The sequence below is a fragment of the Carcharhinus amblyrhynchos genome, chromosome 1 (assembly GCF_965287045.1).
Source record: "Carcharhinus amblyrhynchos chromosome 1, sCarAmb.v2.hapA, whole genome shotgun sequence".
Lineage (NCBI taxonomy): Eukaryota > Metazoa > Chordata > Chondrichthyes > Carcharhiniformes > Carcharhinidae > Carcharhinus > Carcharhinus amblyrhynchos.
The window spans coordinates 63871176-63898210 of record NC_137324.1 but is presented as its reverse complement, the minus strand read 5'-3'; the positions used below and the strand labels follow the sequence as shown (position 1 = coordinate 63898210).

The window sequence follows — 27035 nt, the reverse complement described above, 5'->3', positions numbered from 1 at the left end:
AGAAAAGGTCTGACATATTGCTCTGTAATCCTCGATGATACTATTAAAAACCTATAACAGAGAAATGATTTCATTGAGGGTCCATATTGATGCAACAGTGCAATTGAATAGACAGACAGCACATATGAGCCTGCACATAGTCGAAGGACTGATGAAAAGAACTTGCTGGAAAATATCAGATTCAATTGGGCCGAGGTAAATTTCATGACAGATTCCAAATCAGACCTGCCCAAAAGCTTGAAGAAAATGCCATTGTCTTGAACAGTCAGCTGGGAAGAATGAAGGGTATCTCAGCAAAACTGAAGATCAAGGAAGAAACTCAGGCAAGACTTCCGTATGTAATCAGATCTAAGGTAGAGGCAGATTAGAATGGCCGGTCAGAAGGGGAGCCCTTGAACCCGTTAACATGAGTGATTGGGCTACACTGATCATACTTGTGATGGAGAAAGATGGATCTGTATGTATTTGTGGAGATTTTAACTATTAATCATATACTATGTGCAGAGCAGTACCCTCTACCCTTGACTGATGATCTACTTGCTGAGTAGGCTGAAGGCCAACGCCTCAGTCAAACATATCTTCAGATGAAGTTGGATCAGGATTCATGACAGTTCTTGACAATTGTGACACTCAAAGGTTATTCTGATACAAAAAATTATCATTTCTGAAGTGGCATCACTTCAGAGCCAGCATTGTTCCAACAAGCTGTGGACTAAATCTTAAGCGAATTATACAGAGTACAGTGTTTCCTAGATGACACCTTGGTCACTTGGAAGAATGAGGAAGAGCAGCTCTGCAATCCAGATGCCATGTTCTAGCGATTAGAAGATTATGGATTAAAAGTCTGGAAAAACTAAAATGAATTTTTCCAACTTTCAACTGAACATCTGGGTCATGTCATCAACACTAAGGGACTGCAGAAGTCATCTTCAAAAGTCAAACCATTACAGAGACACTTGCACCTCAAAATGTCAACCATCTTCCATCTTTCTTGGGTCTATTAAATAACTATGGAAGGTTTGTCCCTAATCTGGCAACTATTCTAAAACCCTTGCACAGTCTACTGTGTCAAATAAAAAGTGGAATTGAGTGGATCAATGTGAGCAAGCATTTGTGCAAGCCAGAAGTGCTATTCAACTTAGAAATCCTGACAAATTTTGATCCAAATTTACCCCTGCAATTGGCATATGATGCATCACCTTATGAAGTTGGGGTGGTCATTTCCCACATAATGCCCACAGATGAACAGAAGCCAATAGTTTCTGTGCTGAGGACCTTGAATATAGCCAAAAGCAATTAGGCACATAGAAAAGATGTGCAGGAGTAGGCTATTCGGCCTTTCAAGCCTACACCATCATTCATTCTGATCATGGCTGATCACACACTTTCAGTATCCCACTCCTGCTTTCTCTCCATACCCCTTGATCCCTTTAGCTGCAAGGGCCACATCCAGTTCCCTCTTGAACATATCGAACAAACTGCCCCCAACAGCTATACATATTAGAGAATTCCACAAGTTCACAACTCTGAGTGAAGAAGTTCTTCCTCATCTCAGTCCTGAACGGCTTACCCCTTATTCTCAGACTGTGACCCCTAATTCTAGTCTTCCCCAGCATTGAGAACATTCTTCCAGGAATTATTACTTCCAAGAAAAACCAGGAATCATTTTTGAAATAAAATGGTTCTACCAATTCCTAAATAGAAAAAGAATTATTGATGGACCATCATCCATTAACATTGATTTTTGAACCTCATACTGGGATTCCATCAGTGGCAGCAAGCAGAATGCAAAGTTGGTCAGTCATCACTGTTGTCAGCACACACATATACGCAATCAAGTGTCATCAGTCAAACCTTCACGGGAACACAGATGGACTCACCCAACTATCATTACCAAATAGTTTGTCGATAAACAGTTCACGTGGAAACATTTTTTACTTCAAGCAAGTAGCTAACACTCCTGTAACCACAGGACAAGTAAAGAAGCTTACCAGAAGTGATCCATTACTGTCAGAGGTTATGGACATGGTGCTTCGAGACAAGTTCTCAGGAGCAAACCCTGAGATAAAGCCTTATTTCATCCAAAGACTTGAGTCATCTGTCCAGGCAGGTTCTCCTCTGGGAAATGAGAGTCATCACCATTATTAAGAAAATGTGTATTAAACCAAATACAATAACACAGTGGCCTTCATGTAAGAATTACAGAGATAGCCAGGAGTTATTTTTGGTGGTTGGGGCTAGATGCCAAAATCAAGGAGGTGAGAACGTGTTCAACTTGCGTACAAGTGTAGAACATGCCAGCATTAGCCCCGTTGCATCTATAGGAATGACCAGCAGAGGCCTAGCAAGGGGTACACGTTGATTAATCCAGACCGTTTGAAGGGTGCATGTTTCTCATTCTAAGTGGCGCTCACTCGAAATAGCCTGAAGTTGCATTCATGAAGTCAATATTGTCAGAGAAAACAACTGAGAGATTGGGTGAAATATTCAGCAAATTCAAGTAACCTGAACAAATGGGGAATGATAATGGACCGCAGTTTGTATCTCAAGAATTCATAAATTACTTGAAGGAGAACAGAAATCAACACATTTGGTTTGCTCTTGATCATCCTGGCACAAATGGGTTGGTAGAATGTTTTACGTAGACAATTCCTGCTCACATATAGGAACACTGTGCACTCAACAACCGAAGCTTCTCGGACGTTGCTCATAGTTAAACATGAACTGCAGGCAGTATTCAATTTTCTGAAACCAAGCAAGACAAAATAAATTGTCGAGAAAAAACAGCAGGGTCAGTTTATACCACAGAAGAACAAGACGAAACATTGTATTTATCACCAGGGTCAAGAATTCTAGCAAGAAGTTATACCACAAGTGAAAAGTGAATTCCTGCCACTGTCCTAGCACAGACAGGACTGGTTTCCTAACCATACAAACCCTAGATGATGTAATTTGGAGGAAGTTCAACTTTTCACGACAAGAAACAAGATCCCTTGGTGGAGAGAACATAAGAACATAAGAAATAAGAGCAGGAGTAGGCCATCTAGCCCTTCGAGCCTGCCCCGCCATTCAATAAGATCATGGCTGATCTGAAGTGGCTCAGTTCCACCTTCCCGCTTTCTCCCCATAATCCTTAATCCCTTTGCCTACCAAAAACCTATCTACCCGCGTCTTAAATATATTTAGCGAGGTACCCTCAACCACTTCAACGGGCAGAGAATTCCAGAGATTCACCACCCTTTGAGTGAAGATGTTCCTCCTCTACTCTGTTCTAAACTGCCCCCCCCTTATCTTGAGGCTGTGTCCTCTAGTCCTGCTGTCCTTTCTGAGCGGGAAGAACCTCTCCACCTCTACCCTATCCATCCCTTTCATCATCTTACACGTCACAATAAGATCCTCCCTCATCCTTCTAAACTCTAACGAGTACAAGCCCAGCCTATTCAGCCTCTCTTCATGGCTCAACCCCCTCAATTCCGGTATCAGCCTAGTGAACCTCCTCTGCACTCCCTCCAAGGCCAAAATATCCTTGCACAAGTGCGGCGACCAAAACTGCACACAGTACCCCAGCTGCGGCCTCACCAGTGCCCTGTACAGTTGCAGCAAGACCTCCCTACTTTTATATTCAATCCCCCTCGCTATGAAGGCCAGCATCCCATTTGCCTTCCTGACCGACCACCTGCTGCACCTGTAGTATGGGTTTTTGCGACTCATGCACAAGGACCCCCAGGTCCCTCTGCACCGTAGCATGCTGCAGCTTTTCACCCTGTAAGTAGTAGTCCTTCCTACGATTATTCCTACCAAAGTGGATAACCTCACACTTGCCAACATTGTATTCCATCTGCCAGGTCCTCGCCCACTCGCTCAGCCTATCTAGATCCCTCTGCAGACTTTCTACACCCTCCGCACAACTTGCTGTTCCACTTATCTTTGTGTCATCAGCAAATTTCGACACCTTACACTCGGCTCCCTCCTCCAGATCATCTATATAAATGGTAAATAGCTGAGGCCCCAGCACCGATCCCTGGGGCACTCCACTAGTCACCAACCGCCAATCTGAATAGCACCCATTGACCCCCACTCTCTGCCTCCTATTTGACAGCCAATCCCCTATCCACGCTTACACCTTACCCCCAACTCCATGCCCCCTAACCTTCTGTAACAACCCTTTGTGCGGCACCTTATCAAACGCCTTCTGATAATCAAGAAACACCACATCCACCGGTTCCCCTCTATCCACTGCACAAGACACATCCTCATAGAATTCCAATAAATTCGTCAGACACGACTTCCCCTTAACGAATCCATGTTGCATCTGCACTATCAAACAATTCTTCTCAAGATGCCTCGCTATTTCCTCTTTGATGACGGATTCAAGCATTTTTCCTATGACAGGCATTAAACTAACCGGCGTATAATTCCGTGCCTTTTGCCTGCCACCCTTCTTAAACAGCGGCGTAACGTTAGCCGTTTTCCAATCTTCTGGCACTTCCCCGGAATCCAGCGAGGTTTGGAAAATAATCATCAAGGCATCCACTATCACCTCCGCCATTTCCTTCAGAACCCTTGGATGCATTCCATCCGGTCCTGGGGACTTGTCCACCATCAGTCCCTCTAGTCTGTTGAGCACTACCTCTCTAGTAACAATGATCTCATTCAGGCCCTCCACTCCTACCATCTTTCCATCGTTAACACCCGGCAAACTATTCACGTCCTCCTCCGTGAAGACTGAAGCAAAAAAGTTATTCAAGGCCTCAGCCATTTCCTCATCCCCCACCACTAAATCCCCCCTCTCATCCTCTAAGGGTCCAACATTCACCCTAGCCAGCCTCCTCCTCTTTATATATTTATAAAAACTCTTACTATCCATTTTTATATTTAGCGCTAGCCTAGATTCATAGTCTATCCTTCCTTCCTTCATCAACTTCTTCATCATTTTTTGTTGACATTTAAACCCCTCCCAATCCTCTTCTCGCCCACTACTTTTAGCCACTCTAAACGCATCAGCTTTTAATTTAATACTCTCCTTTATCTCCTTCATTATCCACGGCTGATTATCTCTTCTCCTACGATCCTTCTTTACCATCGGAATAAATTCCCGCTGAGCACCAAGAAAGATCTCCTTAAAGATCCTCCACTGTTCCTCAGCAGACCTACCGACCAATCTGCGCCCCCAATCAACATTCGCCAATTCCTCTCTCATCCTATTGTACTCCCCTCTGTTCAAACAAAGGACACAGGTCCGGGATCCTACTTTCTCCTCCTCCATCTGCATCAGAAACTCCACCATACAATGAATGATCACTCTTCCCAAGAGGATCCCTCACAACAAGGTCCCTAATTCTACCCGCCTCATTACATAACACCAGATCTAAGATAGCTCGCTCCCTCGTCGGCTCCAGCGCACACTGTTCAAAGAAACTATCCCGGCAGCATTGCAAGAACTCTTCCTCAAGCCCACCGCGTCCGGCATGGGTCGACCAATCAATATGTAGATTGAAATCCCCCATAATTATCGCCGTTCCATTCCTGCACGCATCATTTATTTGCGCGTTTATAGCCCGCCCCACCTCCAGGTCATTATTTGGGGGCCTATAGATGACACCCACCAGCGTCTTCCTCCCCTTGCTGTTCCTAATCTCCACCCACAACGATTCCATGTTCTGCTCTTTGGCGCCTATATCTTCCCTTACTACCACCCTGATACTATCCTTAATCAGCAGAGCTACCCCCCACCCCCCCACCCCCCCCCCACCCCGGCTTTTTCCTCCTGTCTATCCTTCCTAAATGCTTGATACCCCTGGACATTCAGCTCCCAGTCCCTATCACCTTGCAACCACGTCTCTGTAATGGCCACCAGATCATATCCATTTGTGCTGATCTGCGCCACCAGCTCATTCACTTTGTTCCAAATGCTTCGTGCATTCAGATAAAGTGTCTTCATCCCAGCCTTCACCTGGACCCTATTAGAGATTAATAACTAGGGGCATAGATTTAAGGGAAGGAGCAGGAGGTTTAGAGGGGGTATGAGGAAAAGCTTTTTCACCCAAAGGGTGGTGGGAATTTAGAATTCACTGCCTGAAAGGGTGGTGAAGGCAGAGACCCTTGTAGCATTTAAGAAGTATATGGATGTGCACTTGCAATGCCAAGGCATTTAACACTATGGGTCAACTACTGGAAAATGGGATTACAGTAGTTAGGTTTTGTCTTTGACCAGCACAGATGTAATGGGCCAAAGAGCTTTTTCCTGTTCCATATACATCTATGACTCTAACTAATCCGTTACAGGCAAAACTGACAGAGAGTCCAAATGAAAGCGTGCCAAGAGATGACCGGGACCTTCCCGAAAACCTGATTTTATTCCGATGGTTAAGAAGGATCGTAGGAGGAGAGATAATCAGCCGTGGATAACGAAGGAGGTAAAGGAGAGTATTAAATTAAAAGCGGATGCGTTTAGAGTAGGTAAGAGTAGTAGGTGAGAAGAGGATTGGGAGAGGTTTAAATATCAGCAAAGAATGACGAAGAAGTTGATAAAGAAGGGTAGGATAAACTATGAAGCTGGGCTAGTGCTTAATATAAAAAAGGATAGTAAGAGTTTTTATAAATATATAAAAAGAGGCTGACTAGGGTGAACGTTGGACCCTTAGAGGATGAGAGGGGGGGATTAGTGGTAGGGGATGGGGAAATGGCTGAGGCCTTGAATAACTTTTTTGTTTCGGTCTTCACGGAGGAGGACTTGAATAGTTTGCCGGGTGTTAGCGATGGAAAGATGGTAGGAGTGGAGGGCCTGAATGACATTATTGTTACTAGAGAGGCAGTGCTCGACAGACTGGAGGGACTGATTGTGGACAAGTCCCCAGGACCGAATGGAATGCATCCAAGGGTTCTGAAAGAAATGGCGGAGGTGATAATGGATGCCTTGATGATCATTTTCCAAACCTCGCAGGATTCCGGGGAAGTGCCGGAAGGTTGGAAAACGGCTAATGTTACGCCGTTGTTTAAGAAGGGTGGCAGGCAAAAGGCAGGGAATTATAGGCCGGTTAGTTTAACGTCTGTTGTAGGTAAAATGTTAGAATCCGTGATCAAGGAGAAAATAGCGAGGCATCTTGAGGAGAATTGTTTGATAGAGCAGACGCAGCAAGGTTTCGTTAAGGGGAAGTCGTGTCCGACGAATTTATTAGAGTTCTATGAGGATGTGTCTAGGGCGGTGGATAGAGGAAAGCCGGTGGATGTGGTGTTTCTTGATTTTCAGAAGGCGTTTGATAAGGTGCCGCACAAGAGGTTATTACAGAAGGTTAGGGGGCATGGAGTTGGGGGTAGGGTGTTAGCGTGGATAGGGGATTGGCTGTCAAATAGGAGGCAGAGAGTGGGGGTCAATGGGTGCTATTCGGATTGGCGGTTGGTGACTAGTGGAGTGCCCCAGGGATCGGTGCTGGGGCCTCAGCTATTTACCATTTATATAGATGATCTGGAGGAGGGAACCGAGTGTATGGTGTCAAAATTTGCTGATGACACCAAGATTGGTGGAACGGCAAATTGTGCGGAGGGTGTGGAAAGTCTGCAGAAGGATCTAGATAGGCTGGGCGAATGGGCCAGGAACTGGCAAATGGAATTTAATGTTAGCAAGTGTGAAGTTGTCCACTTTGGTAGGAATAATGGTAGGAAGGGCTACTACTTACATGGCGAAAAACTGCAGCATGCTACGGTGCAGAGGGACCTCGGGTTCCTTGTGCATGAATCGCAAAAACCCAGCCTACAGGTGCAGCAGGTGGTCAGGAAGGCAAATGGGATGCTGGCCTTCATAGCGAGGGGGATTGAATATAGAAGTAGGGAGGTCTTGCTGCAACTGTACAGGGCACTGGTGAGGCCGCAGCTGGAGTACTGTGTGCAGTTTTGGTCACCACACTTACAGAAGGATATTTTGGCCTTGGAGGGAGTGCAGAGGAGGTTTACTAGGCTGATACCAGAGTTGAGGGGGTTGAACTATGAGGAGAGGCTGAATAAACTAGGCTTGTACTCGTTAGAGTTTAGAAGAATGAGGGAAGATCTCACTGAGACATATAAGATGATGAATGGGATGGATAGGATAGAGGTGGGGAGGCTCTTCCCGCTCAGAAAGGACAGTAGGACTAGGGGGCACAGCCTCAAGATAAGGCGGGGGGCAGTTTAGAATGGAGTTGAGGAGGAACTTCTTCACTCAAAGGGTGGTGAATCTCTGGAATTCTCTGCCCATTGAAGTGGTGGAGGCTGCCTCGCTAAGTATATTTAAGATGCAGGTAGATAGGTTTTTGATAAGAGAGGGGATTAAGGGTTATGGGGAGAGGGTGGGAAAGTGGAACTGAGCCACGACAGATCAGCCATGATCTTATTGAATGGCGGGGCAGGCTTGAAGGGCTAGATGGCCTACTCCTGCTCCTATTTCTTATGTTCTTATGTTCTTACGACACTAACTGAAGAAAGTGGGGAAAACAGCACCTTAATTGAGAATGAAACACTAAGTCAACAGATCACTCACTACGGTGACTTTAGTTAAGATAACCACTGAAGATGCTCACGCCAAGCCAAAGAACAAAAAAAGACGCCTGACGTTTGCCGACAACCACACAGAGAATGACGAACTCCAAAACATTTGATGTACTGACTGTTGTTTTTAATTGATTGTTCATATTGCTAATTGACTGTTAACGTTACACTGTTTATTGTGTTAGAGATCTTTGATTTAAAGGGGGAGGAAATATAATGTACTCATAATACTTTTAGTGTCTCCTCATAAGCAGCCTTGTAGTTGAACAAGGACACTTTAAGAGAACACTTTCATGACCATTTCTGCAGGTAACTGAGCAGTTTAATATCTGCGCCTGTAGTGTTAACATCTCTTCATTTTTGTTGAACCCCAAGCCTGCAGACTCACTCTTGAATTCACAATACATTTTTAAAAATATTGTTGAGGAAGGTTATGCAGGCATTACAAAGAACAGTACAACACAAGAACAGGCCCTTCGGCCCACCAACATATGACAACACCTAACCCACACATTGTGGGAGGAAACAGGAGCACCTAGAGGAAGCCCACCACAAACACGGGGAGAATGTACGCAAACTCTGCACAGTCACCCAAGGCCAGAATTGAATCTGGGTCCCTGGAGCTGAGGCAGCAGTGTTAACCACCATGTGACTGGAATGGTGGAAGACAGCAGGGGAATGGGGCAGTGCTGAGGGTTTGATCATTCATACTGTAAAACTGTCAGTTTCTACGCCGGCATTGGTGGTCCTACATTGAAGTGCTGACGACACCAAAGTCGGAGGAGTTGTAGACAGTGAGGATGGATATTACAGTTTGCAGAGGGACATAGATAAGCTGCAGAGCTGGGCTGAGAGGCGGCAAATGGAGTTTAATGCAGAAAAGCGTGGGGTGATTCACTTTGGTAACAGTAACAGGAGTACAGAATATAGGGCTAATGGAATGTCGACGAGCAGAGAGATCTCGGTGTACATGTGCATAGCTCCCTGAAAGTTGGCACCCAGGTTGATAAGGTTGTTAAGAAGGCGTACACTGTATTAGCTTTTATTGGTAGAGGGATTGAATTTCGGAGCCGTGAGGTCATGTTGCAACTGTACGAACTCTGGGGCAGCCGCACTTGGGGTATTGCGTACAGTTCTGGTCACCGCATTATAAGAAAGTGGGGAGGCATTGGAAAGGGTGCAGAGGAGGTTTACCAGGATGTTGCCTGGTATGGTGGGAAGGTCTTATGAGGAAAGGCTGAGGGACTTGAGGTTATTTTCATTAGAGAGAAGAACACTAAGAGGTGACCTAATTGAGGCATACAAGATGATCAGAGGGTTAGATAGGGAGGATAGTGAGAGCCTTTTTCCTCGGACGGTGATGGCTAACACAAGGGGACATAGCTTTAAATTGAGGGGTGGTAATTATAGGACGGATGTCAGAGGTAGGTTCTTTACTCAGAGGGTAGGAAGGGCATGGAATGCCCTGCCTGCAGCAGTTGTGGACTCACCAACTTTAAGGGCATTCAAATGGTCAGTGGATAGGCATATTTATAATACTGGATTAGTTTAGATTAGAGGGTCATTAGATTGGTTCCACTGGTCGGTGCAACATCGAGGGCCAAAGGACCTGTGCTGCGCTGTAATGTTCTATGTTCTATAACTTTCTAAACTAAAGACCTTTTGTCTCTACGCAGTCTATTCATATATCTGTCAAGAGGCCTCTTAAATATTGTTATTGTATCCATTTCTATCACGTCCTCTGGCAGTGCAACTCAGACACTTACCACCCTCTGTGTAAAAACTTGTCTCTCACATCTCCTTTAAACTTTCCACCCTTTGCCTTAAACCTATGTTCCCTAGTAATTGACATTTCTACCCTTGGAAAAAGACTCCAACTATCCATTCTATCCAAGCTTCTCATAACTTTGTAAACTTCTATCAGGTCACCCCTCAGCTTCTGACATTCAAGTGAAAACAAACCGAGTTTGTCCAATCTCTCATCATAGATAATACCCTCCAAACCAGGCTACATCCTGGTAAACCTTTTCTGTACCCTTTCCAAAACCTTCACATCCTTCCAGTAATGTAGTGACCATCACTGTACACAATAGTCCAAATATGGTATAACTAAAGTTTTGTAGAGCTGCAACATGACTTGCCAATTTTTATGCTCCATGACCCCACCAGTGAAGGCAACATTTGATTTGGTGTGATTTCTTATTGTCGCATGTATTAATATACAGTGAAAAGTATTGTTTCTTGCGTGCTATACAGACAAAACATACTGTTCATAGACAAGAAAACGAGACAGTGCAGAATGTAGCGTTACAGTCATAGTTAGGGTGTAGAGAAAGATCAACTTAATGCAAGATAAGTCCATTCAAAAGTTTGACAGCAGCAGGGAAAAATCTGTTCTTGAATCAGTTGATATGTGACCTCAGACTTTTGTATCTTTTTCCTGATGGAATAAGATAGGGCGTGTGCAGTCCTTAATTATGCTGGCTGCTTTACCGAGGCAGCAGGAAATGTAGTGTGAGTGTAAATCAATGGATGGAAGGCTGGTTTGCATGTTGGATTGGGCCACATTCAAAATCTTTTGTAGTTCCTTGCGGTCTTGGTCAGAGCATGAGCTGTACCAAGATGACATATGCTCCACACACTCTCTGGCCACCTTATCCACTTGTGTTACCACTTTCAGGGAATGCTGGATCTCTACACCTGGATCGCTCTGTCTCTAAGGGTTCTGCCATTTACTGTATACTTCCCTGCTGCATTAGACCTTCCAAAATGCATCACCTCGCATTTGTCCAGATTAAGTCCCATTTTCCATTTCACCACCCAGGTCTCCAGCCTATCTATATCCTGCTGTATTCTCTAGCAATCCTCATTATCCCCACATCTCCCAATCTTTGTGTCATCTGCAAACTTACCAATCAGACCTACATTCTCCTCCAAATTATTTCTATATATTGCAAACAACTGGAGTCCCTGCAGAGCACCACTAGTCACAGATCTCCAGTCAGAAAAACACCCTTCCACCACTGCTCTCTATCTTCTATGAGCAAGCCAATTTTGTTTCCATCTTACTAGCTCACCATGTATCCCATGTGACTTCACCTTCTCTATTTGCCTGCCATGAGGGATCTTGTCAAAGGCCTTGCTTTAGTCCAGAAAGACAACATCAACAGCTCTACCCTCATCAATCATCTCTGTCACGTCCTCAAAAAACTCAATCAAGTTTGAGTCATGACCTCCCCTGCACAAAGCTATGCTGTCTATCACTAATAAGTCTATATTTTTCCCAAATGTGAGTAAATTCTGTCCCTAAGAATCTTCTCCAATAATTTCCCTACCACTGACATAAGGCTCATCAGCTTGTAATTTCCCAGATTATTCCTGTTGCCCTTCTTAACAAAGGAACAACATTGGCCATTCTCCAGTACTCTGGGGCAATCCTTTGACTAAAGAGGATAAAAGATTTCATATGAGGCCCCAGCAATTTTCTCCCTCCCGTCCCTCAGTATTCTGGGGTGGATTCCATCAGATCCTGGGGATTTGTCAAACTTAATGCCTTTCAAAATACCAAAACCCCCTCATTTTTTATATCGACATGCCCTAAAATATCAACATACACCTCTCTAGACTCAACATCCACTATGTTCTTCTCCTTTGTGAATGCCGCTGCAAAATATTTTTGTTAAGGACCTCACCCACTTCCTCCGGCTCCATGCTTAAATTCCCTCCTTTGTCCTTGAGTGGACCTACCCTCTTATTCCACCTTGAGATTTTCCTAATCCTGTTTACCAGTAGTGGCTAGCAATGCTGTCCGACCTAAGGAATCTATATAATCTACACAGCACCACTTTCATATGATCTTTTGTCAATTTTTTTTAGCCTAAAGGCAACACTCTATTCGCCTTCAACTGCCTATTAGTTTAAAGAAGATTAAACTAAGAGGCTATTCAAAAGTTCTTTCTAATTTTGGCCATTTTTTTAAATAGACAGTTAGGCAAAGACCATCTTGTCATGGACAATGTCACAGTTATCCTAGACTATTTACAAAAAGCATTCGATAAGGTACCACACATAAATAAGAACCCATGGTGTTGGGCGTAGTATATTAGCATAGATAGAGTACTGGTTAACTGACAGGATGTGGAGATGCCAGCGTTGAACTAAGGCGAGCTCAGTAAGAAGTCTCACAGCACCAGGTTAAAGTCCAACAGGTTTATTTGGTAGCACATGCTTTTGGAGCACTGCCCCTTCATCTTGTGAGTGGGAGTTGTGAGATTTCTTAATAACTGACAGAAGAAAGAGAGTTGGGATAGGACGGGTATTTTCATAATGGCAACCTGTAACCAATGGAGTGCCACAGGGATCAGTGCTGGGACAACAATTATTTACAATATATATTAGTGATCTGGATGATTGACTATTGCCAAGTTTGTAGATGAGTAAGTGCAAGGCAAATGGTGAGAATGACAAAGAGTCTACAAAGGGATACAGACAGGTTACGTGAGTAGGGAAAAACTGGGTAGGCAGAAGATAATCTAGAAAAATGTGAAGTTATGCATTTTGGTAGGAAGAAAGACTGCAGAAAATTGCAGCACAGGGGGATTTGAGGGTCCTTTGTGCATAAATCATAACAAGCTTGATGCAAATTCAGCAAATAGAGGTAAATGGAACGTTGGCCTTTACTTCAAAGGAATGGAGTATAAAAACAGGGAGATCTTGCTAAAACTATACAAATTAGACCACACGTAGAATACTGTAAATAGTTTTGATCCCCTTATCTAAGGAAAGATATATTGTCATTGGAAGCATTCCACAGAAGTTTAATTAGGTTGCTGTTAGGCATGGAGGGATTTCCTTACGAGGAGAGGTTGAGTAGGTTGGGCCTGTACTTATTAGAATTTAGCAGGATGAGAAATTACCTTATTGAGGCATAGGATTTTCAGGGGGCTTGACAGGATCAATGCTGAGAGGTAGTTCCTCCTTGCGGAAGAATCTACAACCAGAGGGCATAATCTCAAGAGTAAGGGGATTAAGACATTTAAGACAGAGATGAGGAAGAATTTCTTCTCTCTTCAACAGGGTAGTGAATCTGTGGAATTCTTTACCACAGAAGGCTGTAGAGGCGAGGTCGTTAAGTACATTCAAGGCTGAGATAGGTGCTGATGGCAGCAAACTTGCAAATTTGCCCAATCAGTCATAGGTGTCTAAAAAGTATATGAACGGGGCTGAGAACAAAGCCTTCTGGGGCACCAGTGTTGACGGTGATCGTGGAGGAGGTGTTGTTGCCTATACTTACTGATTGTGGTCTGTGGATTAGGAAGTTCAAGATCCAGTGGCAGAGAGAGGAGCCGAGACCCTGGCCACGGAGTTTGGAGATGCATTTTGTTGGAATAATGGTGTTGAAGGCTGAGCTTAGTCAATAAACAGGAGTCTGAAATAGGTGTCCTTATTATCTAGGTGTTCCAGGGTTGAGTGCAGGGCCAGGGAGATTCCGTCTGCTATGGGCCTCTTTGCAGGCAAGCTGTAGTGGATCCAGGCAGTTCGGACACTGGAATTGATTTGTGCCATGAACAGCCTTTCAAAGAATTTCATAATGATGGATGTCAGAGCCACTGGACGATAGTCATTAACGCACATTGCTTGGTTTTTCTTAGGTACTGCAATAATGGTTGTCTTCTTGAAGCAGAGAGGGACCTCAGGTTGTTGTAAAGAGAGGTTGAAAACATCTGCGAATACCCCTGCCAGTTGATCCTCGCAGGATCTGAGTGCTTGTCTAGGTACCCCATCCAGGCCAATCGCTTTCCATTGGTTGACCTTCCAGAAAGCTGCGCTGACATCTACAATGGTGACTGACCTCAGATACAGGTTCATCCAGGGCTTCCAGGGCAACGGGCATGCTCTCGCTGACGTCTTGCTCAAAACAGGCACAGAATTCATTGTGCTCATCGGGGGGAGGGGGGTTGCGTTGGACCCATCGATTTTACATGCCTTCATCTTGTAGCCTGTTATGTCTTACAGGTCTTGGCATAGTTGGGGGCGTCTGTCTGGTTAGCCTGGGACTTTAGCTTGGTCTGCTACTGTGTTTTGGCATCTTTGATGGATCGCCTTAGACTGCATCTGGCTTACTTGTATAGGTCACTATTGGTGGTTGTATTTATCACAATACCAATCTCTACTGCCTGTACCACTTGAAAAATCTCCCCTGAACACTATGGGCCCGATTTTACCATTTTCATTCTAAGTGCTGAATCTGGGCGTAATGCAGATCTGACTTGGAAATCTGCTTTCAGGTGCCCCATACGCACTCAGCCTGAAAAAAAAATTGCAAATCCCATTCGCACTGTGGGCAGGGCTTAGCGCGGCCAAAACAATCAGAGCTCTGAACTGTGCATGCACAGTTAGAAAAGAATTTGAAAAAGCGCGCCAGTATCAGATCACAGAAAGCGGAGAAAGCAGCTTGGGAGCAAAAAGCAGGAGCAATGGCCTCCACACACATCACTGTCCCCCTTATCCACCCCCCACTACCCACACACATCACTGTCCCCTTATTCACCCCTCCATTACCCACACACTGCTGTCTCCCTTATCCACCCACCCCATTACCCACAGACACCACTGTTTCCCTTATCCACCCCCCCACTACCCACACACATCAGTGTCCCCCTTATCCACCCCCCACTACCCACACATAACACTGCCTCCCTTATCCACTCCCCCCACCACCCACAGATATCATTGTCCCCCTTATCCACCCCTGCCCCCACTATCCACAGACCTCACTGTCCCCCTTATCCATCCCCCCACTACCCACACACATCAATGTCCCCCTTATCCACCTCCCCACTCCCCACACATATCACTGTCCCCCTTATCCACCCCCAACTACCCACACATATCACTGTCCCCCTTATCCACCCCCCCATTACCCACACACTGCTGTCCCCCTTATCCACCCCCCCACTACCCACACACATCACTGTCCCCCTTATCCACCCACCCACTACCCACAGACATCACTGTTCCCCTTATCCATGCCCCCACTACCCGCACACATCACTGTCCCCCTTATCCACTCCACCCACTACCCACAGGTATCACTGTTGTCCCTTATCCACCCCTGCCCCCCTCTCCCACCGATTGGCCACAGAGGGGCAGGGGTCCCCCAAGCCCACCCCCACCACTCCACCAGAGATCCATCTGCTCCCTCCCCCAACCAGAGAATGATTGGAACTCCCCCCCAACCCCGCCCAGAGATGCATCTTACCCACCTCCCTTCTCACCCCCACCAGACAACGATCTGGCCTCACTGTGCACCCCCCCGCCCCCATCTCAGAGAATGGTCTAGCCTCAATCACCCCTCCCTCTCCCCATCCCTCCCAGACAACAATCTGACCTCACTTCCCCCCCCTCCAGAGGAACATCTGACCTGCCTCCTCCCCACCAGACAATGATCAGCCCTCCCCCCCGCCACCAGAGATACTGACCCACCTATCTCCACAATCGCCCCCAAGCAGACAATGATCTGACCTCACTCCCCTTTCCCCCCCCGCAACCAGAGAATGATCTGACCTCCCTCCCTCCTACCCCTCACCACTGATCTGAGTCAGGGAGACTTTGGAAGCACTGAACATGCTCTTTAGCAGCTGGAGTGCCCGATTCACACTTTTATTTAGCAGGTCCATTATGGCACAGTTCCAGATTGGCAAACGCAGTGGTAAAGGGGGAAATGCTGATAAAGTTGTGCAGAAAGTTCATTAACACAATTTAAATGCACGCAAATGCATTTAAATCGCCGTTGCACCTGTTTTGGGCGCAAAGCGAATCACCGCCATTCCCAGGTTTCGGCAATCTGCGCAGACGTAAGCGCGGATCACAATAATGGCCTCACACCCAACTTTACCACGTTTTTGAGCCCATTTTCGGGCATGACGCAACGATATAAGCGGGCTCTATGATTCACATTTCCTTGGTAACAAGATAAACAAACTAAAACAATAAAAAGTGTTTCACAAATTGTTATTTTATCTGGTACGTTGATAAGGTTAATATATTCTTCGGAGAATATCCTATTTTGTAAAATAATTAATCTCAGTTAATCTTCCTGACTCCATGAGGAGAATTTTCCAAGTCCAGATGAGATGGACTTGAGGGCAGAGAGGCCAAGAAAATTGGGGCAAACTGTGTCAAGAGGCTGCCTGAAGTATTCCTGCACTGATGGAGTTTCCCAGGAGTGGGCAGGAATGTGGATCATCTGCCTAGCTAATTTACACTTAAGACCTTAATTAGTTGTGATTTGTCAGCACCAGAGTGATATCCTTGTGCAGTCAAGGGGGTGCCATTAGAATTAGGGATTCCATCCCCATAGGACGCATCCATGCCCCCAGTAAGCCAAGCAGAGGGGCACAATCTTACTGGCTCACCGCATCGGTTGATCAGCATGGCAAACTGGGAAGATAATGTGCAAGGGGTCACGCAAGGTAGGAGCTAGGCAAAGGGTGGGTGGGGGACTCGTTGTGCAAGGCTCCAGCAGGGGATTTATCGGGAGGGTCCTGATGTCCAGATGCCAGGGACCTATGTTGTTGTACGGGAGAGGGAGGGTTGACAATGCCAGCAATGATGGGTGTGATGAGCCAGTACAATCGCCCCGTAGTGTATTTAAATTTTCTAAAGGCATTTGCTAAGGTGCCACAAAGATTTATCACGTAAAGTAAGAAGAGCTCATTATGTTGGAGAGTGATATATTAACATGAATAGAAGATTAGCTAAATAACTGGAATTAGAAAATCAGAATAAATATGTCATTTTAGGTTGGCAGGCTGTAATTTGTAGAGCATCACAGAGATCATTATTAGGGCCTCAGCTATTTACAATCTATGTTATTTACATGGATGAAGGGACAAGAGGGTACTGTAAACAAATTTGCGAATGATACAATCAGAGATAAGAAAACAAATGATGAAAAGGACACAAGAATCTACAAAGGGACACAGATAAGTTAAGAGAATGAGAAAAAAGTGAAGTGACCAGTAAGATAAAGTAATAATATGGGAGCAAGTGAGTTTATCCACTTTGGTGGAAAAAACTAAAAAGCAGAATATTATTCAAATGGAGAGAGACTATAAAATGGTGCAGTACAAGGGACCCAGGTGTCCTCAAACATGAATCATAAAAAGTTGGCAAGTAGGTACAGCAAGTAATTAAGAAGGCAAATGAAAAGCTGAACTTTTTGCAAGGGTAGGTGGAGTATAAAAGTAGAGAAGTTATGTTATACCTATACAAGGCATTCTGATACTACCTAGGGTACAACTCGCACTTTTGGTCTCCTTGTTTAAGGGCGGGGAGACATAGTTGCACTGGAAGCAATTGGAAGGTTCACTAGGTTGATTCCTAGGAATTGTCTTGTGAAAAAAGTCAAGCAGGTAGGGTCTATACTCATTGAAATTTGGAAGAATAAGAATCAATCTTATTGAAACAAAAAATTGAGGGGGCTTGACAAGGTGGATGCTGAGGGGATATTTTTCTCATAGGGGAATCTAGAACTGGGAGACATAATTTTAAAATAAGGGAGTTCCTATTTAAGATGGACCTGAGGAGGAATTTCTTCTCTCAGAGGGTTGTTAATGTTTGGAAATCCCTACACCAAATATCAGTGGAGCCTGGGTCATTCAAAATATTCAAGGCTGAGTTAGACTGAATTTTGATCTACAAGTGAGCCGAGAGTTACGGCAGGCGAGCAGGAAAGTGAAATTGAGGCCACAATTAAAACAGCCATGATCATATTGAATGGCAGAGCAGGTTGGAGAGGCTGAATGGCCTATCATGTTCCTATTTCTCAGTTTCTTATAACGATGTAACATGTTAGATACCAACTTCCAGTGCCCAGGAATAGGGAAATACTGGGTAATTCCTCATCTCAACTGCAGTAGGAAGAAACAAATTGATGGCTCAGAATGTTCATCACAGAACAGGAGAGAAAATGATAAAGCAATCATCCTTAACCTACATTGTGGTATTCGGTTAAGAATGGCATAAACAGAATGTTGGAAATAGATATCTGCCTGGACTCAAGAAGTAAAGTGTGAGGAAAAGTTGCATAAATTTGCTTTGCATTCCTTTGAGTTTAGATGGGTGAAGTGATCAAACCAAGCTGTTTAAAATGATGAAGGGGTTTGATAAGGTAAATACACAGAACTATTTCCTCTGGTAGGGGGAGCCAGTCAAAAGAGCATAATTTTAAAATAAGAGGTGCAGGAAGTCTCTTTCTAGTATCTGAAACTGACCCTCAAAAAGCTATGTACACCAAGTAAAGTTAAATTTTTATGTCTGAGATTAGTAGATTTTTATTAAATAAGGGTATCAAAGGCATGGTAATAGAGTTAAGGTACAAACAAATCAGTACTTGTTGAACAGTGGAAGAAACTCAAGGGGCAGAATCCTTATTCTTGTTCTTTTATTCCTATAATTGTTGTTTTAAAAATCAGTTTAAATTATTTTAAATGAAAACTATCTATGCAACCTTATAAGAACATAAGAAATAGGAGCAGGAGTAAGCCAACTAGCCCTTCAAGCCTGCCCCGCCATTCAATAAGATCATGGCTGATCTGTCGTGGCTCAGTTCCACATTCCCGCCCTCTCCCCATAACCCTTAATCCCCTCTCTTATCAAAAACCCATCAACCCGCGTCTTAAAAATATTTAGCGAGGTAGCCTCCACCACTTCAAAGGGCAGAGAATTCCAGAGATTCACCACCCTTTGAGTGAAGAAGTTCCTCCTCAACTCCGTTCTAAACCTCCCCCCCTTTATCTTGAGGCTGTGCCCCCTAGTCCTACTATCCTTTCTGAGCGGGAAGAGTCTCTCCACCTCTATCCTATCCATCCCATTCATCATCTTATACATCTCAATGAGATCTCCCCTCATTCTTCTAAACTCTAACGAGTACAAGCCTAGTTTATTCAGCCTCTCCTCATAGCTCAACCCCCTCAACTCCGGCATCAGCCTAGTAAACCTCCTCTGCACTCCCTCCAAGGCCAAAATATCCTTGCGTAAGTACGGCGCCCAAAACTGCACACAGTACTCCAGCTGCGGCCTCACCAATGCCCTATACAGCCGCAGCAAGACCTCCCTACTTTTATATTCAATCCCCCTCGCGATGAAGGCCAGCATCCCATTCGCCTTCCTAACCACCTGCTGCACCTGCAAGCTGGGTTTTTGCGACTCATGCACAAGGACCCCGAGGTCCCTCTGCACCGTCGCCTGCTGCAGTTTTTCGCCACGTAAGTAATAATCCTTCCTACCATTATTCCTACCAAAGTGGACCACCTCGCACTTGCCAACATTAAATTCCATTTGCCAGTTCCTGGCCCATTCGCCCAGCCTATCTAGATCCTTCTGTAGACTCTCCCCACCCTCCGCACAATTTGCCGTTCCACCAATCTTGGTGTCATCAGCAAATTTCGACACCCTACACTCGGTTCCCTCCTCCAGATCATCTATATAAATGGTAAATAGCTGAGGCCCCAGCACCGACCTTTGGGGCACTCCACTAGTCACCAACCGCCAATCCGAATAGCACCCATTGACCCCCACTCTCTGCCTTCTATTTGACAACCAGTCCTCTATCCACGCTAACACCCTACCCCCAACTCCATGCCCCCTGACCTTCTGCAATAACCTCTTGTGAGGTATCTGACTTGTATCTTATCTAACTTGTCAGGAAAATTGTCAATGTTTCTTGCAATAGATGAGAATTGCACTCCATCAATTCAGTTCTCCGACCTAGAGGTGTTACAGCACTTTGACAACAGGCATGTCTATTGATTTATATGGTACTGTAGTTCCACAGCATAAAAAGAAAAATGTTAAGCTGAAAGTGGCACGGTTAAATACCATTTTTACAATACTGCTGATCTCTGCAAAACACTAATACAGTTCTCATTTTTAACTGGCTCCAGGCTCAAAAGAACTAATGCTACAAAATTACTTATTTGCAAAAGTAATTACTTACTTGGAAGAATGCAATATTTCATTATGTGCGGCCTCTAACACTGCATTTCACTCAGTTCTTTAATGCACTGTAAAAGAAAAGAAAGCATTAAGCACAATTTTAGTACCTATTTATAATTCAAAATAAGTTGGGACTTGCAAGTAATGCTAACTCTTCAACTTGCTTTATCAAGTTTGCAAGGAATGTGAGTCAGAATATTTTGCAACATAAAAAATACAATCCTAGTCCAAATCTTCCAAACATGTTGGAACCCCTTTTCCAATGCTGATCAGACAAAAATAAATTACTCGTTTACCTTTCTTCATTTTTTTCTACTCAATCATCCAATGGAGGATCCTGCAGAATTCAGTCAATGCAGGAAACCTCAGAGGTCATAGCAGGGAGAAACTGCACAGAAGCCAGGTCCCTTTTTACAGCACTTGCTGCTTCATTCCAGTAGGTGTTCAAATGTCCCAAAGTTTTTCAGTGTGTTAGCTTCTGGTTGAGTGAATGGGTGAATCTGTGGGTAAGTGGTTAAAAGTGGTAGCTAAATGGGGTGTTGGAAACAGGTCACGAGGTAGGAAGTACTCAGGTCGGTTTGGGCGGGGGGGGCGCGGGGCAGTGTTGAGGTGGGGGTAGTTCAGCCAAGGCAGGTTAGGGGTGAGGGAGAGGAGGGTGTAGCCAGGGCTCAGTTGTATAATTACTCAGGAATTAGACTAGGATTTTTCTGTCTAACATATTCTGGATGACTACTCAGGTAAATAAGTTGGAATTTTCCAAAGTCTCCAAAGCTAATTCAGAATCGGAGATCTTTTCAGAGGGTGCCTGGGAGCATCATTGGAAATTCAAACATCCTGGGTAATTTCCATGGAGTCAGCGTGTTGGGGTTTCCAAGGGATCCCGTAGCGCATTTTGGGGAAGGGCAGGTGGTTAGGTCCAGTCTCCAATGAGACTGGAGGTTCTACATAAGAACATAAGAAATAGGAGCAGGAGTAGGCCATCTAGCCCTTCGAGCCTGCTCCGCCATTCAATAAGATCATGGCTGACCACTTTCCCGCCCTCTCCCCATAACCCTTAATCCCCTTGCCTATCAAAAACCTATCTACCTGCATCTTAAATATATCTAGCGAGGCAGCCTCCACCACTTCAATGGGCAGAGAATTCCAGAGATTCACCACCCTTTGAGTGAAGAAATTCCTCCTCAACTCCGTTCTAAACCGCCCCCCCTTTATCTTGAGGCTGTGCCCTCTAGTCCTACTGTCCTTTCTGAGCGGGAAGATCCTCTCCACCTCTATCCTATCCATCCCATTCATCATCTTATATGTCTCAATGAGATTTCCCCTCATTCTTCTAAATCTAACGAGTACAAGCCGAGTTTATTCAGCCTCTCCTCATAGTTCAGTCCCCTCAACTCCGGTATCAGCCTAGTAAACCTCCTCTGCACTCCCTCCAAGGCCAAAATATCCTTGCGCAAGTGCGGCGACCAAAACTGCACCCAGTACTCCAGCTGCGGCCTCACCAGTGTCCTGTACAGTTGCAGCAAGGCCTCCCTACTTTTATATTCAATCCCCCTCGCGATGAAGGCCAGCATCCCATTCACCTTCCTGATCATCTGCTGCACCTGCAGGCTGGGTTTTTGCAACTCATGCACAAGGACCCCCAGGTCCCTGTGCACCGTAGTATGCTGCAGTTTTTCGCCATGTAAGTAACAGTCCTTCCTACCATTATTCCTACCAAAGTGGACAACTTCACACTTGCCAATATTAAATTCCATTTGCCAGTTCCTGGCCCATTTGCCCAGCCTATCTAGATCCTTCTGCAGACTTTCCACACCCTCCGTACAATTTGCCGTTCCACCAATCTTGGTGTCATCAGCAAATTTTGACACCATACACTCGGTTCCCTCCTCCAGATCATAGAACATAGAACATAGAACACTACAGCACAAACAGGCCCTTCGGCCCACGAGTTGCACCGATCACATCAACACCTACCAATCTATAGACCTATCTATAACCCCCAATCCCATTAAACCCCATATACTCATCCAGAAGTCTTTTAAAAGACCCCAGCGAGTTTGCCTCCACCACCACTGACGGCAGCCGATTCCATTCACTCACCACCCTCTGAGTGAAAAACTTACCCCTAACATCACTTCTGTACTTTCCTCCCCGCACCTTAAATCTGTGTCCTCTCGTAGTGACCATTTCAACCCAGGGAAATAGCCTCTGGGAATCCACCCTATCTATTCCTCTCAACATTTTATAAACTTCTATCAGGTCGCCTCTCAACCTTCGTCTCTCCAGGGAAAAGAGTCCCAGCTCCCTCAACCTAACTTCATAAGGCATGCCTCCCAGTCCAGGCAACATCCTTGTAAATCTCCTCTGTACCCTTTCAATAGCTTCTACGTCTTTCCTATAGTGAGGCGACCAGAACTGCGCACAGTACTCCAAATGAGGCCTGACAAGGGTCTTATAAAGTTGCAGCATTACCTCCCGATTCCTAAACTCAATCCCTCGATTAATGAAAGCCAGTACACCATACGCCTTCTTGACCACATCCTCCACATGCGAGGCCGATTTAAGAGTCCTGTGGACCCGGACCCCAAGATCCTTCTGCTCTTCAACACTACTAAGACTCCTGCCCTTGATAGTGTACTTGTTCATCCCGTTGGTTCTGCCAAAATGGACGACTACACATTTATCCGCGTTGAAGTCCATCTGCCATTTCTCCGCCCAGTCCTGCATCCTATTTATGTCCTGCTGCAACTTTTGACATCCTTCCAGACCATCCACAACACCACCGACCTTCGTGTCATCAGCGAACTTACTTACCCATCCCTCCACTTCCTCATCTAGGTCATTTATGAAAATGACAAACAGCAAGGGTCCTAGAACAGATCCCTGGGGCACTCCACTGGTGACTGACCTCCATGCCGAAAAAGACCCATCCACAACCACTCTCTGCCTTCTGCAGGCAAGCCAGTTCTGGATCCACAAGGCTAAAGGCCCTTGGATACCATGCCCTCTCACCTTTGCAAGAAGTCTTGCATGGGGGACCTTATCAAACGCCTTGCTGAAGTCCATGTACACCACGTCCACTGCACTTCCTTCGTCAATGTGTTCAGTCACATTATCGAAGAACTCAACTAGGCTCGTAAGGCACGACCTGCCCTTGACAAATCCATGCTGACTATTTCTGATCATGTCAAACCTCTCCAAATGCTCGTAAATCTTGTCCCTCAGAAGCCTCTCCATCAGCTTACCAACCACTGAGGTCAGACTCACCGGTCGGTAATTTCCCGGGCTATCTCTGTTCCCTTTCTTGAAAATAGGAACTACATCCGCAATCCTCCAATCTTCCGGAACCTCTCCCGTCTCCATTGACGACGCAAAGATCATCGCCAGGGGCTCTGCAATCACTTCCCTCGCCTCCCACAGTATCCTGGGGTACATCCCATCTGGTCCCGGCAACTTATCTATCTTGATAGAATTCAACAGTTCGAACACATCCTCCTCCTTAATATCCACATACTCAATCTTTTCCATCTGCTGCAAATCCGTAGCAAAATCTCCCAGATCAGTTTCCACCGTGAATACTGAGGCAAAGTACTCATTAAGCACCTCTGCCATTTCTTCTGGTTCCACACAGACCTTTCCCCCTTCACCTTTTATAGGTCCTATCCCTTCTCTTCTCATCCTTTTACCTTTCACATATTTATAGAAGGCCTTGGGATTCTCCTTAATCTTACCCGCCAAGGTCTTCTCATGACCCCTTCTGGCTCTCCTAATTTCCCTTTTAAGCTCCTTTCAACAGTCCTTATATTCAAGATCCTTAACATCTCCTAGTTCCCTGAACCTTTTGTACACCTTCCTTTTCCTCCTGACTAGGTTCAACACAGCCTTCGTGCACCACGGTTCCCGCGACCTACCAAAACCCCCTTGTCTCATTGGAACGTTGTCATGCAGAGCTCCAGACAAACATTCCTTGAATATCCGCCACCTTCCTTGGGTACTTTTCCCTAAGAACGCCTCCTTCCAGTTTATTTGTCCAAGTAACTTCCTGACTTCTTTGTATCTCCCCTTACTCAATACAAACACCTTCCTTACCTGCCTGATCCTATCTCATTCCAACACAATTGTGAAGGAGATAGAATTATGGTCACCATTCCCAAGATGCTCTCCTACCAAGAGATCCATTACCTGCCCTGGTTCATTCACCAGTACCAGGTCAAGTACAGCCTCTCCCCTCGTAGGCTTATCCACATACTGTGTCAGGAAACCTTCCTGAACACACCTAACAAACTCCTCCCCATCCAAACCCCTTACCCTAGGGATATTCCAGTCGACGTTTGGGAAATTGAAGTCTCCCATCACGACAACTCTGTTATTACTACAGAGTAGTAATCATCTATATAAATGGTAAATAGCTGAGGCCCCAGCACCGATCCCTGGGGCACTCCACTAGTCACCAACCGCAAATCCGAATAGCACCCATTGACCCCCACTCTCTGCCTCCTATTTGACAGCCAATCCCCTACCCACGCTAACACCCTACCCCCAACTCCATGCCCCCTAACCTTCTGTAATAACCTCTTGTGCGGCACCTTATCAAACGTCTTCTGAAAATCAAGAAACACCACATCCACCTGCTCTCCTCTATCCACCGCCCTAGACACATCCTCAGAGAACTCCAATAAATTCGTCAGACACGACTTCCCTTTAACGAAACCGTGCTGCGTCTGCTCTATCAAACAATTCTCCTCAAGATGCCTCGCTATTTTCTCCTTGATCACGGATTCTAACATTTTACCTACAACAGACGTTAAACTAACCGGCCTATAATTCCCTGCCTTTTGCCTGCCATCCTTCTTAAACAACGGCGTAACATTAGCCGTTTTCCAATCTTCCGGCACTTCCCCGGAATCCAGCGACGTTTGGAAAATAATCATCAAGGCATCCACTATCACCTCTGCCATTTCTTTCAGAACCCTTGGATGCATTTCATCCGGTCCTGGGGACTTGTCCACAATCAATCCCTCCAGTCTGTCGAGCACTGCCTCTCTAGTAACAATAATGTAATTCAGGCCCTCCACTCCTACCATCTTTCCAATGCTAACACCCAGCAAATTATTCACGTCCTCCTCCGTGAAGACCGAAACAAAAAAGTTATTCAAGGCCTCAGCCATTTCCCCATCCCCTACCACTAAGTACCCCCTCTCATCCTCTAAGGGTCCAACGTTCACCCTAGTCAGCCTCTTCCTTTTCATATATTTATAAAAACTCTTACTATCCTTTTTTATATTAAGCGCTAGCCCAGCTTCATCGTTTATCCTACCCTTCTTTATCAACTTCTTCGTCATTCTTTATTGATATTTAAACCTCTCCCAATTCTCTTCTCACCCATTACTCTTAGCTACCCTAAACGCATCCACTTTTAATTTAACACTTTCCTTTTCCTCCTTCGTTATCCACAGCTGATTATCTCTCCTCCTACGATCCTTTTTAACCATCGGAATAAATTTCTGCTGAGCACCAAGAAAGATCTCCTTAAAGATCCTCCACTGTTCCTCAGCAGACCTACCTTCCAATGTGCTCCCCCAATCAACATTCGCCAATTCCTCTCTCATCCTATCGTACTCCCCTCTGTTCAAACAAAGGACACAGGTCCGGGAACCCACTTTCTCCTCCTCCATCTGCATCAGAAACTCCACCATACAATGATCACTCTTCCCAAGAGGATCCTTCACCACAAGGTCCCTAATTCTACCTGCCTCATTACATAACACCAGATCCAAGATAGCTCGCTCCCTCATCGGCTCCATAGTGCCACTGTGTCGGAACTGACATAATCAGATGCAAATTTTTGTGAAATAAGCTACAGCTCAAGACATTCATCTTTTCATCTGATACTAATGGTTTTGAAAACATTCAATTTAGCTAATTTGCTTGGAAATTTCTGATGTCTTGTGAAAAAATGAACTATTCTGTGTTTGGTGGGATGATTTTGGTATAAAATAGCATTTAAAGTTTTTAAAGTTTGGAAGTTTATTTATTAATGTCACAAGTAGGCTTACGTTAACTTTGCAATGAAGTTACTGTGAAAATCCCCTAGTCGCTATATTCCGGTGCCTGTTCGATATACTGAGGGAAAATTTAGCACAGTCAATGTACCTAACCACCATGTCTTTTGGACTGTGGGAGGAAACCGGTGACCCATACCTGGGATTGAACCTGGTGCTTTGAGGCAGCATTGCTAACCACTGTGCCGACTGCTGCAAGCATATGGTTGAAATATTATATAAATTAACCAAATACATTAATAGTTATCTTTGCAGACATTCATAAACATTGCGCAGTGAAACTACAACTTGAACAACTTGAATACGTTACGTCTCCTCAAGCATTACAACATATATGAAACTGACCGATTCACTGCATGCAATAGTTTTGCAAGACCCATTTAACAATGGGTTACGTTAACACCTATTTGGATTGCTGGACTTAGCAAAAATGAACAAGCTTGATAGTGTTCA

At 45.0% G+C, this 27035-nt stretch overlaps 1 long non-coding RNA gene across 1 annotated transcript in view; it reads right to left on the bottom strand.

Annotated features, from left to right (window-relative positions):
• Positions 1–229: 229 nt before the first annotated feature.
• The window catches only part of LOC145341209 (uncharacterized), an 82357-nt gene continuing 55551 nt past the window's right edge, over positions 230–27035 (bottom strand). Inside the window, exons 2-4 of the long non-coding RNA XR_013886343.1 lie at positions 20522–20588; positions 1992–2118; positions 230–348 (exon numbers count right to left, since the gene is read on the bottom strand). This is a non-coding gene — a long non-coding RNA (uncharacterized LOC145341209). The remainder of the gene's footprint in view (positions 349–1991; positions 2119–20521; positions 20589–27035) is intronic.